Source organism: Pteronotus mesoamericanus, unplaced genomic scaffold, assembly GCF_021234165.1.
Source record: "Pteronotus mesoamericanus isolate MK-2021 breed Mesoamerican mustached bat unplaced genomic scaffold, CSHL_Meso_final contig_27, whole genome shotgun sequence".
Taxonomy (NCBI): Eukaryota; Metazoa; Chordata; class Mammalia; order Chiroptera; family Mormoopidae; genus Pteronotus; species Pteronotus mesoamericanus.
Window position 1 is genome coordinate 20,312,682 of NW_026555115.1, and position 14,046 is coordinate 20,326,727.

General features: G+C 42.9%; 1 protein-coding gene across 1 annotated transcript in view; it reads right to left on the reverse strand.

The window, feature by feature from the left end:
* Positions 1-14,046, reverse strand: part of APOD (apolipoprotein D) — a 251,879-nt gene that overhangs the window by 207,572 nt on the left and 30,261 nt on the right. The window lies entirely within an intron of this gene.

The following is a 14,046-nucleotide window of genomic DNA, read 5'->3' on the forward strand; positions in this document are numbered from 1 at the left end:
TCTTGCCACACAGCTCATTCATAGTGTGTGGTCATGGGACTTCAGACTCCTCTCTTCTAGTCTGATGTTTCCACATTTTAGGACTTTCTCCCTCTGTGCTGGTAATTCAGTGAAAGGTATTACTGGCAGAAATTTCTAGACTTGTGGATTATAATGTCTCCCCCACCCCCCAGCCCCCAAATCTAGGGAGTTCACTTAAGGTAACCATGTGTGCAACACTGAGTGAAATAGGCCAGAGCCTTTGGAGCTCTCCAGGTTTTTGTGAGAATCTCAAAGAAGAAAAATAGAAAACAAAACCCTCACACACACTTCCCAAGTGTTTCTGTGTTTGGGTGTAAATCAAAGATTACAGGGAGGACTTTGATAAGAAAGAAGGAAAGAGCTCATGGGTCCAGGGTATTAGCATATATATGTGGGTGTCCAGGTTGGGAGTTCTGTGGATGTCATGAGGGGAAGTGGTTCTTTGGAGTATAGGAAAGAGCAGAATTTTGAAGCCCTGGGAACAAGCTCAGAACTATGCTGTGTCTCAAGTCAAGGGAGGGCCAGCAGAGGGATTGGTGTTCACTTGAGCCACTCAACCTCTCTCTATGCAGTGTCAGCCCTAGAGTTGTACAGATGGGAAAAGAGGAGATCTCAGCAATTTAGCAAGCTGCCTCCTGTTATGGGTTGTTGTGTCCACCTACAATTAAGCTATGTTGAAGTCCTAACTCCCAATACCTCACACTGTAACCTTATTTGGAAATACGGTAGTTGGAGGTCAAATTAGTTAAATTAATGTGAAATCATACTGGAGTAGGGTGGACCCCTAATCCAATATGACTAATGTCCCTATAAGAAGATGGACATGTGGAGACAGATCAGGAGGACTCTATGTGATGTAGAGGATTTGAGTGATGCATCTACAAGCCAAGGAACACCTGGGCTACCCAAGGCTAGGAGAGGCATGAAGCAGATTCTCCATGAAATAGGACTCTCAGAAGGAACCAACTCTGCTGAAATCTTAATTTTGGACTGTGAGACAAATTTCCATTTATTAAAGCCACCCCATTTGTGGTATTTTGTTTTGGTAGCCCTATAAACTCCCTCCCCTCTCCTCCTACCCCCAGTTCCCCACTTCTTCATCAGCAGGCTTTTCCCCACCATTTATTCCTGATCTGGCCTCTTCATCATCCTTATGACAGGCCAGAGCAGAGCAGACTAGTCCACCCAGAACTGACCCGTTAGCAGACCATCCCTCTGTGAATTCACAAACTAATTGGTTTGAAAAGGGCCTTGTCAGTCCTACCAGATAGCTATCCAGTCCCTTCTCCAAAACCCCCAGTGGCCAAGAGCTTACCATTGCACAACGTATTTCATTTTATCTTTGGACAGCTCTGACTAGGGAAGTTCTTCCTTCGATTAAGCTGACACCTGGTTCCCAGCAATATCTGGCTCCTGGTGTAGGGAGTGAGAGGAGAAAATGTGGATGGGGAAGAGCTACCTCTATCTTACCTCAACGGTAGTGATCCCACTCAAGTGGGTTCCAAATCTCATCTTTCTTAGCACAGCATCTGTGCTTTGAGGAGCAACATTCAGTTCAGAGTCCTTAGAGCTCTGTTCCTTGAGAACAACTTCAGGGTTCCTGAAAATGATTCCGTTTTTATTGCTGCGCTCCCAACCTGTAGCTGAGCTCCTGGCATGGAACAGAATGGAACATGCCTCAGTAAAGGAATGTATGATGATTGGAGATAATGGAGGGGTAAGTGAGCAGGCAGGACAGAAGAGCAACAACTTTGCTAATTAAAGGCCTTCACAGCTGCCCCATGGCACCTCCCTCTCTTGGCCCCATCCCTGTTCCTAGCCACAAGGTTCCCACTGTTTAGTGGATCTGACATCATGCTCTAACAGCCCTGCAAAGCCCCTGAGGCAGAGACAGGGTTCTCATTGAGGGGGAAATGGACGGTCATCTCCCTTCCTGAATTCTTTTTACTTTTTTACTGCAGGCTCCAACACTTGCTTCTCCTGGTCTGTCGGCAGGAGCTCTGGTGAGTGGTGGTAATCCTGTTTTCAAGGCAATACATAAAACTTCCCTTCATGTTCTGAATTACTGGACCGATTTGCTTTGTTCCTGCTTGGTCCCAGCTGTCACCTCTGAAAAGCTAACTGTGACTGGGCCCTTAATGAAGCACTGCCTTGCTTTGAGACCCTCTAATGAAAGGGGCTGCTGCAGTATGATATGATATGTTTTATTACAGTTAATAAAAAGCACTGGAATAGGAGGTGAGGAGGAAGAGTTCTCTGAAGAACCTTGAAAAACGTTTCCCTCATTAAAAGTCAAATTTTAGCTTCTTATATTATTTCTTCCACTCCCAACCCCACTCAAAGTGAACACAGATGAACAGGACATTCTTAATGTTTTTAAAAAACAATAAAATATTAGTTTGCAAGATTGTGAGTGCCAGTACAGCTTTTCTTTATATTATACATTGAACCACTTTATTTCTTAGTGTGGCCCAAAGAAGCTTGCCAAATGCCTCTAAACAGAACTTTGCTTCTATGCCTCTGCTGAGATCTGCTCTTGTAGGAAGTCATCTGGACCAACACCTACATTTTGCTGTATTTGTTATATTTCCTGTATGTCCAAGAAATGGATTGTGAATGAAGTCTTCCACTCTGCTTTCAGTTTTTGGAGATAGCTATTGAGCTGAAGACAAATCATGTATTTAAATACATATACATGTTTAAGGATCATCTGACTATTATTTCTGCTTTCTTTTTGAAGATTTCATCAGTTATCGATTCAATGCTATTTATAGGGAGGAGGAGAGGAGACATTTTTAATATACTCCCTGATGTGCCTGAGTCAGTTGGCTCCCTGCTCATTGGAATAGGCTACTGAGGTCAACACTGCTTGGTTTCCTACCAAGAAAAGAACTCCAAAGCTGGAAATAGCTTCTGTGACTAGCTCCACCCCACCTGCTTAAGTCATCAACCAGGGTTCACTGAGCAGAGCCATGATAATGCCCACCCCGCACTTCTGGAAAAATACCCAAAGGTTGTGGCTTAATGACTTAATGACCTCTGAGTCAGTGACATCTCTTTCCTTGCCAAGAATCATAGCACATGGTTCTTTTCTTTATTAGATAATTCATCCACAGGGCAAGAAAATCCCAGATTTCATAGGACATGATAGAAATTCATGGTAAGAGGGGCAAGGTTATTGAAACAAAATACAGAAAGTATTAAAAAGAGAGAGAGAGAGAAAGCCAAGGACAAAGATGAATCATTTTCTGTTTACAAAATGGCTTTGATTTGCAACTGTGGCACTCTCTTTCTCTTCTCTTCAAAGGTATCTACCAGAAGGATTCCTGGGCCTCACCCCAAAAGCCTTCAAGCTGCCAAATTCTTTTCTGAGGAGACGGCACACTTCTCAGGTACACAAAGATTTCATTGGCCCCTGTTTCCCGAACATTTAAAAACTAGTGAAATCAAGGGAAGCTAGAGAAGTAGTTACTTTTTTTCAAAGCCTGTTGGACAAAAATGGAAAGACAAAAGAAGTCATGGTACATAGCGTGAAGGACCTTGGGAACAAAAATGGGAAATGTTTGTTATTTTCTTGGCTAAACTACAAATTTCTCTTGTGATTGCCAGAAATCCACTTTGTAAATTTTGTAAGAAATAAGCAATGCCATTTACTGTAATTTTATTATGCTAATTTTGCCTGATTCTAATGCATTTTATTATTCTGTGAACTCATAATGGAATAAGGAGTACAGATTTTTAATTCATAATATGTGTGATGTTTAAGCTTGTATAGTCATTATTTACACTAGGAAGACTATTTGCTTTAATACTGTGTTTATGTCCCTTACATTTGTTCTTGTTTGAAATTTCTCAAGTATTGGTCTAGGGACCTATCTTCATTTTCTTTACTGTCTATTCATCTTTGTACTGCTTTCATGCTACAAAAAAAATTGCTTATGTAATGAACTTTAATTTTAAGTTCAGTTCCACTTCGCCAGGCATGGTGTTAGGCACAGGGCAAACAATTAGACCCTTCTCTCCTTTTGTCTTTTGCTCCAGGAACTGGGTCTTCAGTGACTGCTCATTACATAGCATAAAGTCCAAACTCCTTGGAACTTCACAATCTGTCACCATCTGCTTTTCTAGGCTTCTTGTCTTTTCTCATCCATTTCCTTTCTCCCTATGTTCTTCACACCAGTCAAACTACCCTTGTAAGGTGCGAAAGCACCCCATGTTCTCTTATTCTTTTTCATACTTTTATTAACTGTGTAAAATACTACCACGTATTCTTGCCTTGGAATTGCCCCAGATCAAAGGTCGCCTCCTTCCTTATTTCACTCTGGCAGAGATAGTCTTTTTCTCCACTGAGATCCCAAGGAACTGTTGCATTCCTCTATCTCATAGTATTATAATTCCCTAAGTGTCTATCTTCCACTGTGCCCTCTTTGGGAGCAGGCACATTTCTTCCCAAGAGCTAACTTAATGAATGCAGTGCCTGTCCCTGAGAAGCCTTTGATAAGTGTTCATTGAATCAGTGAATAAATGAATAAGCTGTTCTAAAATTTCATCCCCAAATAATGGTGCCCGTAGGCATTATGTCAACAGTCAGTCAAAAATCTTTTATTAAAGGCTTGCTGTGTGCCAGACCCTTTTCTTGGTCTCAGCTATTGCTTGGTTTCATAAATTGAGCTACAGCCGATATTTTCTTTCTTTTCCTTTTTAAGTTCAAAACACTTACTAAAATACAATTCTTTGTTATTAAACGCACACACACAACACATACATCTAGTTTTAATTAGGATCTCTCTGAGTTTTGGTTCTGTGTTCCATAAGAGCAATGTTGCTGTTTTCATGAAATATTATTTTCCTATTTGTGTCTTTCAGGTGTTCTTCTTAAGTGTGCCTATGCTCTAGATAGGATTTCAGACCCTTGGTCTTTTCCTGTGGTGAAGGCAGGTGTAGGGGGTCAGAATTCCTTAAGAGGGAACCACAGAGCTCTCATAAAAGCAATTTGTGTCTAGTTGGTCCCCTCGCCCCCATGGACTGGAAGTCAGGAGAAAGCAAGGGAAGGGAGACTGTGGAGAAAAGTTCCTTTTTGGGAAACAAGCAGCAGGGGCCAGGTGGGTAGTGGAATATACAGACATTTTCATGTGGAACATAAAATAGAAAATGTAGAAGGATTCCAATTATTTTTTTAATATCTCCTATCAACAATGCTCTAGGGCACAAAAGAACTTACTTCTCACTATTTCTCATATGTGGGGTTTTCTAGGCAGCGTCTTAAACTGAATTGAATTAAAAATGAAGCCAAAATGAAAAATAGCTTTGTCTCTAGAATTTTTTGAACCAGTGGCCCAAATGATGTTTCATTGTAGGTCAATAATTAGAGTGTTCTTTTTTAAAAAAATAATTTTTAAAGATATTATTTATTTATATTTAGAGAGATGGGAAGGGAAAGAAAAATCAATATGCATGAGAGAAAGGTTAGTTCTTACACATCCCCAGCTGGGAACCTGGCCCACAACCCAGGCATGTGCCCTGACTGGGAATCAAACCTGTGACCTTTTGGTTCACAGGCCAGCACTCAGTCCACTAAACCACACCAAACAAGTGTGGAATGTTCTTTTTAATTTCCTGCTATTAATGGAACTGCACTTGGAAACCCAACTCTGTCCAAGAAACCTACTTGGGAACCCAACTCTGTCTAACATAGACCCTTAGCCGACATTAATTTTATCTTAATTTTATGAAGGTCTGCCCTACACCTAATATTCTGACATTTTAAAATACACTGCTCAGGTAGAGAGAAAAAGATGGCGGAGGAGTGAAAGGGAGTCACGCTGACCTCCTCCCAAAACCAAACTGGAATTGCAACTAAATAATGGAGTAATCACCTGGAAAGCAGTGGAGCGATAGTGGGAGAGGAGCCTTGGTGCCTCGGACAGTGGATTCGACTCTCACACATCCCAGCGGGTGAGAATTGCGGTGGAGGCTCGAGAGGGTGGGCTGGGTGCGCACGGGCACTGGCACCAGAGGGGCATTGAAACGGCCAGTTAGCGTCCCCCCGAGAAGAACGGGGTCTGAATCATAAACAGGAACCCCTAAACTACAGCAGCTAAAGCCGAGAAAATACAGACAAAACGCAACCCCAAAAAGCTTAGGGGCGCTCTCTGCCAGAGACAGGTGGCTGGGGATGCAAAAAGACATTTAAAGGGCAAACGCAAAAGTTGCAGCGGCAGCCACCCTCCTTGATCGCTGGGTAGAGGCGGCAGCAGGGTGGGCTGGTGCCTGGGAAAAGACTGGTGAGGAAAACTTTGTGAAGAGAACTGACACTGCGGCCGGTGGAGCCCGGGTGATAAGGCACTTCCCACTCTGCAGCTACCATCTCGCTCAGGCATAAGGGAATCAATTAACCTGCCTTTTGTGCGCTCTGCACACAGCTTGTACGCCTGTGAGCTACGGGGCTGAGTGCAGACTGGCTGGGAGAGCCTTGAGGAGAGACTGGAGACGGAGGCATTGGGGAAAGAACGGGAGGAGGAACCGGGGAGTCCGGACTCCCTCCACGTTCGGTAGTCTCCATTGTGGGCTGGAAAGGCGCGGCCCCAAATAGGCAGAAGCGGGGCGCGCATGAACCAGACTGCCTGCGATTGAAACGCAGTCCGCACAGGGGTTGGATCCTCGGCCGAAGGGGTCACAGAACTGCCCAGAGGTCCCTGAGGGGAGACTAGAAACGGAGGCATTGGGGAAAGAACGGGAGGAGGAACCGGGGAGTCCTGACTCCTTCTCCTTGCCGAAGTCTCCATTGCGCGGGAAGAGGCCACACACCCAAAGAGCCAAAAGCCAAAAAGCAAACATAGACACCCCTAAAACACCCAGAGCAGGCGCACACACTTGCGCCGAGTGACTGGCGAGGGTTGGCGAGCGTGTGTGTGACCCACGCGGGCTGGCGAACGCTTGCACCTGCCGGCAAGGCCTCACACAGACTGGCACCCATACGGCCTGCGAGGGATTGCACAGAGGGGCAAGGGCAGGCGTAAATTGACCTACCCGCCGCGATTGCGGAGCAGCCCACAAAATAAGTAGAGCTGCCCAGAGTCCCTGGAGGAGAGACCAGAAACAGGATTAACCGGAGAGTCCTAGAGCTGATTTCCTCCCATTTCCGTAGTCCCCATTTGGCGAGGGCAAGCAACGCACCCAAAGAGCCAAAAGCGGGGAAAATACACAATAGAAGACCCTAAACTGACCAGTGCCGCGAAGCTCGCATGCCAGGGAGGCCAGATGAGCACGGGAGGTCGCGAATAAGCCCCCTGGTCTGGGGCAAACACATGTGAGCCCAGGCAGGTGGGGGACCCTGCCGCGCTGGGAATGCGCTCAAGGAGCCCGTGTGAGAGCGCAGAGAGATCCCAAAAAATAGCCCAGCCCTGACCGAAGGGGTCACAGAGCTGCTCCAAGCAGGAGTCAGACACAGGCATTAGACTCCTGAAAGGCTCAAACAAACAACCCAAGGCCCTATAGGGTCAACAACTGACAGCATCAGAGGCAAGCCCAGAAAGAAAAGTAAAGGACAAAAATACTTAACAGACTCTCACAAAAATGGGAAGAAAAAGAAGTTCCCCCCAAAATGAGTGCAAAAGGGGACTCCCCACAGAGAGAGCTCAATGAAATAGAGACAAGGGAACTATCAGATACTGAATTCAAAACACCGGTTCTAAGGAAGCTCAATGAGCTCAGCCAGCTCAAAGATAACTATGAGAAACTGCAGAGAAACTATCAGGATCTTACAGCAAACTATATCAGCCTGGAAAAGGACATAGAAACTATCAAGAAGACACGAGAGGATATGAAGAATACCATTTCTGAATTGAAGAACACAGTAGAAGGAATCCAAAGCAGGCTGGATGAAGCTGAGGATCGAATCAGTGAGATGGAGGACAAGGTAGAAAAAAGCTCCCAGAAAGAACAAGAAATGGAAAAACGGCTCAAAAAGAATGAAGAAGCATTTAGGGAAATGCAGGACAACCTGAAATGCAATAATATCCGTATAATAGCGATACCAGAAGGAGAAGAAGAGGAGCAAGGAATAGAGAACCTCCTCGAAAAAGTAATGATGGAAAATTTCCCTAATTTGAGGAGAGAAAGGCTCTCATGGATCCAGGAGGCACAGAGGACCCCACTCAAGACGGACCCAAGGAGGTCCACTCCAAGACACATCATCATTAAAATGGCAAATGTCAAAGACAAAGAGAGAATCCTCAAGGCAGCAAGGGAGAAGGAGAAAGTAACATACAAGGGGGGCCCCGATACGCCTAGGAGCTGACTTCTCAACAGAAACACTCCAAGCCAGAAGGGAATGGCAACAAATATTCCAAGCCATGAAAAGCAAGGGCCTACAGCCAAGGCTGCTCTACCCAGCTAGGCTCTCCATTAAAATAGAAGGAGAAATACGGAGTTTCCCAGACAAAAGAAAGCTAAAAGAATACATCTCTACCAAACCAGCACTCCAAGATATGCTTAGGGGACTGGTTTAAGCAGATGAAGGAAAAGAATGAGACAGAGAGGAACACAAGTACAAAGAGAAAAGATGAGTAAGTTTCTATCAGTAATATCTCTCAATGTGAATGGACTAAATGCCCCAATCAAAAGACACAGGGTAGCTGAATGGATAAGAAAACATGACCCACACATATGCTGCCTACAAGAGACCCACCTCAGAGCAAAAGACCTACACAGATTGAAAGTAAAGGGATGGAAAACAATATTCCAAGCAAATGGACATGAGAAAAAGGCTGGCGTTGCCATACTTGTATCAGACAAAGTAGATTTCAAAGCAAAGGCCATAAAGAGAGACCCAGAGGGGCACTTTATCATACTTAAAGGAAGAATCTATCAAGAAGACATCAACATTGTAAACTTATATGCTCCCAATATAGGAGCCCCCAAGTTTATAAGGAAATTGTTGGATGACTTCAAAAAAGATATAGATAGCAACACACTGATAGTAGGGGATTTCAACACCCCACTGTCAAAAATGGACAGATCTTCCAAACAAAACATTAATAAACATATCGTGGCGCTGAATGAAACACTGAATCAAAGAGACTTAACTGACATATATAGAATCTTACATCCCAAAGAAGAAAAATACAAATTCTTTTCAAATGCTCATGGCATTTTTTCAAAGATAGACCACATGATAGGACACAAAGCAAGCCTCAGTAAATTCAGGAAAATTGAAATAATACCAAACTTTTTCTCAGACCACAAGGCCTTGAAACTCGAAATCAAACTCAAAGAGAAACTTCAAAAACTTGCAAACTCATGGAGACTGAACAGTACACTATTAAACAATGAATGGGTCAATAATGAGATAAGAGAAGAAATCAAAAAATTTCTGGAAACAAATGAAAATGAACAGACAACTGTCCAAAACCTATGGGACACAGCAAAGGCGGTCCTGAGAGGGAAGTTCATAGCAATACAGGCTTACCTTAAAAAGACAGAAACATTTCAAATAAAAGACCTAACACTACAACTTGAAGAACTGGAGAAACAACAACAAATAAATCCCAGAGCAAGTAGAAGGAAGGAAATCGTCCAGATTAGAGCAGAACTGAATGACATAGAGACAAAAAGAACAATTCAGAGGATCAACCAATCCAGAAGCTGGTTCTTTGAAAAGATACATAAAGTGGACAAACCTTTAAGCAGACTCATCAAGAAAAAAAGGGAGAGGACCCAAATTAATAATATCAGAAATGAAAGAGGAGAAATAACAACTGATACCACAGAAATACAAATGATCATCAGAAACTATTATGAACAATTATATGCCAAGAAATTTGAAAATCTTGATGAAATGGACAAATTTTTAGAAAAGTATAATCTTCCAACACTGAAGGAGGAAGAAACAGAAAGCTTGAACAGACCGATAACAGTTGGGGAAATTGAAGCAGTAATCAAGAAACTCCCAGCACACAAATGCCCAGGGCCAGACGGTTTCCCAGGAGAATTTTACAAAACATTTAAGGAAGAGCTAACCCCTGTCCTTCTCAGACTATTCCAAAAAATCCAAGAGGAGGGAAGACTGCCAGACTCCTTCTATGAGGCCAGCATCACCCTGATCCCAAAACCAGATAAAGACCCTACAAAGAAAGAAAACTACAGGCCAATTTCGCTGATGAACATAGATGCTAAAATCCTCAACAAAATATTGGCAAACCGCATCCAGCAATACATTCAAAAGATTATCCATCACGATCAAGTGGGATTCATCCCAGGGATGCAGGGATGGTTCAATATACGCAAATCAGTAAATGTGATACACCGCATAAATCAAAGAAAAGACAAAAACCACATGATCATCTCGATAGATGCAGAAAAAGCATTTGACAAGGTACAGCACCCATTTATGATCAAAACACTCAGCAAAATGGGAATAAATGGGGCATTCCTCAACGTAATAAAGGCCATATATGAAAAACCTACAGCCAATATCATACTCAACGGGCAAAAACTGAAAGCTTTCCCACTAAGATCGGGAACACGCCAAGGATGTCCGCTCTCACCGCTTCTTTTCAACATCGTATTGGAAGTCCTAGCCACAGCGGTCAGACAAGAGAAAGAGATAAAAGGCATCCAAATAGGAAAGGAGGAAGTAAAACTATCATTGTTTGCAGATGACATGATAGTGTACATAGAGAACCCTGTAGACTCTACCAAAAAACTCCTCAACCTAATAAGTGAATTTGGCAAAACAGCAGGATACAAAGTCAACATTCAGAAATCAAAGGCATTTTTGTACACCAGCAATGCAATAGAAGAAGAAGAAATCAGGAAAAATATACCATTCGATATAGCACGAAAAAAGATAAAGTACCTAGGGATAAATTTAACCAAAGACACAAAAGACCTGTATGCAGAAAACTATGCAACACTGAAAAAAGAAATTAAGGAAGACACAAATAAATGGAAGCATATACCATGCACATGGATTGGAAGAATTAATATCCTTAAAATGTCCATACTACCAAAAGCGATTTATAGATTCAACGCAATCCCTATTAAGATACCAATGACGTATTTCACAGAAATAGAACAGACATTTCAAAAATTTATATGGAACCATAAACGACCTCGAATAGCCGCAGCAATTTTGAGAAAGAAACACAAAGTAGGAGGGATCACAATACCGGACATCAAACTCTACGACAAAGCCACTATACTCAAAACAATCTGGTACTGGCACAAGAACAGACCCATAGACCAGTGGAACAGAATAGAAAGCCCAGAAAGAAGCCCAGGTCTCTATGGACATCTAATATTCGACAAAGGGGGCAGAAGCATAAAATGGGGCAATAACAGCCTCTTCAACAAATGGTGTTGGGAGAGCTGGATGGCTACATGCAAAAAATTGAAATTGGATCATCAGCTGACACCATACACAAAAATAAACTCAAGATGGATAAAAGACTTAAATATAAGTCGCAACACCATCAAAGTCCTAGAGGAGAACATTGGCAGGAAACTCTCAGATATCCCACGCAGCAACTTTTTCACTGATATGTCTCCTAAAGCAAGGGACATAAAGGAAAGAATAAACAAGCGGGACCTCATCAAAATAAGAAGCTTCTGCATGGCAAAAGAAAACATCAGCAAAATGAAAAGGGAGCCAACCGTGTGGGAAAATATATTTGCTAACGATACGTCAGATAGAGTTTTGATCTCCGAGATAAATAAAGAACTCACTCGACTCCACTCCAAGAAGACAAACGGTCCAATCAAAAAATGGGCAAAGGACCTGGGCAGATGCTTTTCCAAGGAGGAGATACAGAGGGCTCAGAGGCATTTGAGAGGATGCTCTGCATCACTAGCCATCAGAGAAATGCAGATCAAAACCACCATGAGGTACCACCTCACACCGGTCAGAATGGCCATCATAAACAGATCCACAAACAACAGGTGCTGGCGAGGCTGTGGAGAAAAGGGAACTCTAGTCCACTGTTGGTGGGAATGCAGACTGGTGCAGCCAGTATGGAAAGCAGTGTGGAATTTCCTCAGAAAGCTGAAAATGGAACTGCCTTTTGATCCAGCGATTCCCCTGCTGGGACTATACCCTGAGAACACCAAAACGCCAATACAAAAGAACCTATGCACCCCAGTGTTCATAGCAGCACAATTTACAATAGCCAAGTGTTGGAAGCAACCTAAATGCCATCAGTAGATGATTGGATCAAAAACTATGGTACATATACACAATGGAATATTACGCAGTAGAAAGAAAAAAAGAAGTACTAAACTTTGCGACAGCATGGATGGAACTGGAGAGCATCATGCTAAGCGAAATAAGCCAGGGGGCGAAAGACAAATACCATATGATCTCACCTATAAGTGGAACCTAACCAACAATGCAAAGAAGCAAGGAAAATATGACCAGCAACACTGAAAGGAAAAGAAATCAACAGAGACAAGAGGGAAGTGGGGGGCAGGGAAAGGGAAGGGAAGGGGAAAGTCAAGGAACATATAGCAAGGACGCATGGACAAAACCAAAGGGGAAGAGCTGAGGGAGGGAAGGTGAGAGGGGGCAAGGGAAAGAGGTGGGGGGAAGGCAGAGACAAATGTATTTAAAAAGTAAATAAATTAATTAAAAAAAAAAAGAAAAGGCAAAAAAAAAATAAAATAAAATACACTGCTCAGCTCTACTTGCCAAAGGCAATTGCATTTGCCACATTTCAGATTAGAGTCCAGAAACATATTTGATTCTGTCCTAGGACAGACTCAGTCCCGGACTGTGGAGCTTTATGAGTTACCATAGCTGAAATTCACTTTGATTTTACTAGATCCCTCCAAATAGGAAACAACAAGTAAGGGATATAATCCCTCATGCTCATTCTGGGTCAAAGAGAATGTATTAAAAGATGTTAACTGCTTTTTGCTTCATGTTCCCTCTCCTTTTGTAGAAGGACATAGAAATAAATAAAACTTACAGAAAGTGGTCAGGAATAAAATCTGATTAATCAAGTTAGCATACATATTAAATGTGACATATTTCTTAAAGTATTAGAATATAATATAAACTAAGTCAATGCTAAAGTAACTCTAAGAAGAATTTAGCACAAATATGTTTTGTTCCCCTGCTGTAAATGCTGAACTTTTAATCTTTCCACGGTCTGGGACCTGGCCAAACCCTTCCCTCTTATGACAGCTGCTTTCAGGAGCCAGCTAGGCTAGTGGAGCTTCTCTCCAAGCTCAGCCAGCTTTCAGAGAGTTCCAATGACATGGTGGACAAGCTCTTTCACCCCTCAAGACCAGTTCTACTTACCAGCACTCCCATTCCTGTCATTGTCAGCCTTCCTGGACACCCACCCTCTTTCTTCAATGTCATCTTCAGGCATCTCAATATTCTTCTCCTCAGCCCTGTGTGTTGGGCACTCCAGCCTCCATTCCTCACAGACAAACTGCTTATACTCTGGGTGTAATCAGAATATTTGATAACCAAAATTATGTGGCTTCATTTCAACAAAGCAAAAAGGAAAAAGGCCAGTACAAAAGTATGGGTTCATATAATTCACAGAGTCCTCTGATGTACCAAGTGTTATCCTTTTAGTTTCTGGGCTCACTATGGAGACCTTGGGGTGGTCAATTGGTGGGGAACACTCTGGAGGCTCTGATGAGTGGCTGCTTACCAAGCGGTATTGTTCTGCTGGTATAGGCCAGCTAAGTATCAGCTCATCTGAGACCCCAGATAACTTTACAGAATGTTGCCTGCACTCTTCACTTTAAACGAATTCTGTTTTTTTTCTCCCACATGGCTGACAGTTCACCACTGTGCCATGGAGCACAGGGTTGGAAGCGGGTGGGGCTTTCTCCTTGATTCTCAAGGCTGCTTCCTTCATCATCAGCCCCCTAACCTGACCCACAAACACCAACATAAAAACTCCTTCTTAAGGCACATGTCAACTACTATGTATACTTGTCAGCCCCTTTCAGTCACTGCCATCTTTTAAGCTTCTGCATATCTTTACGTTGCATCAAGAACTTTGGCTC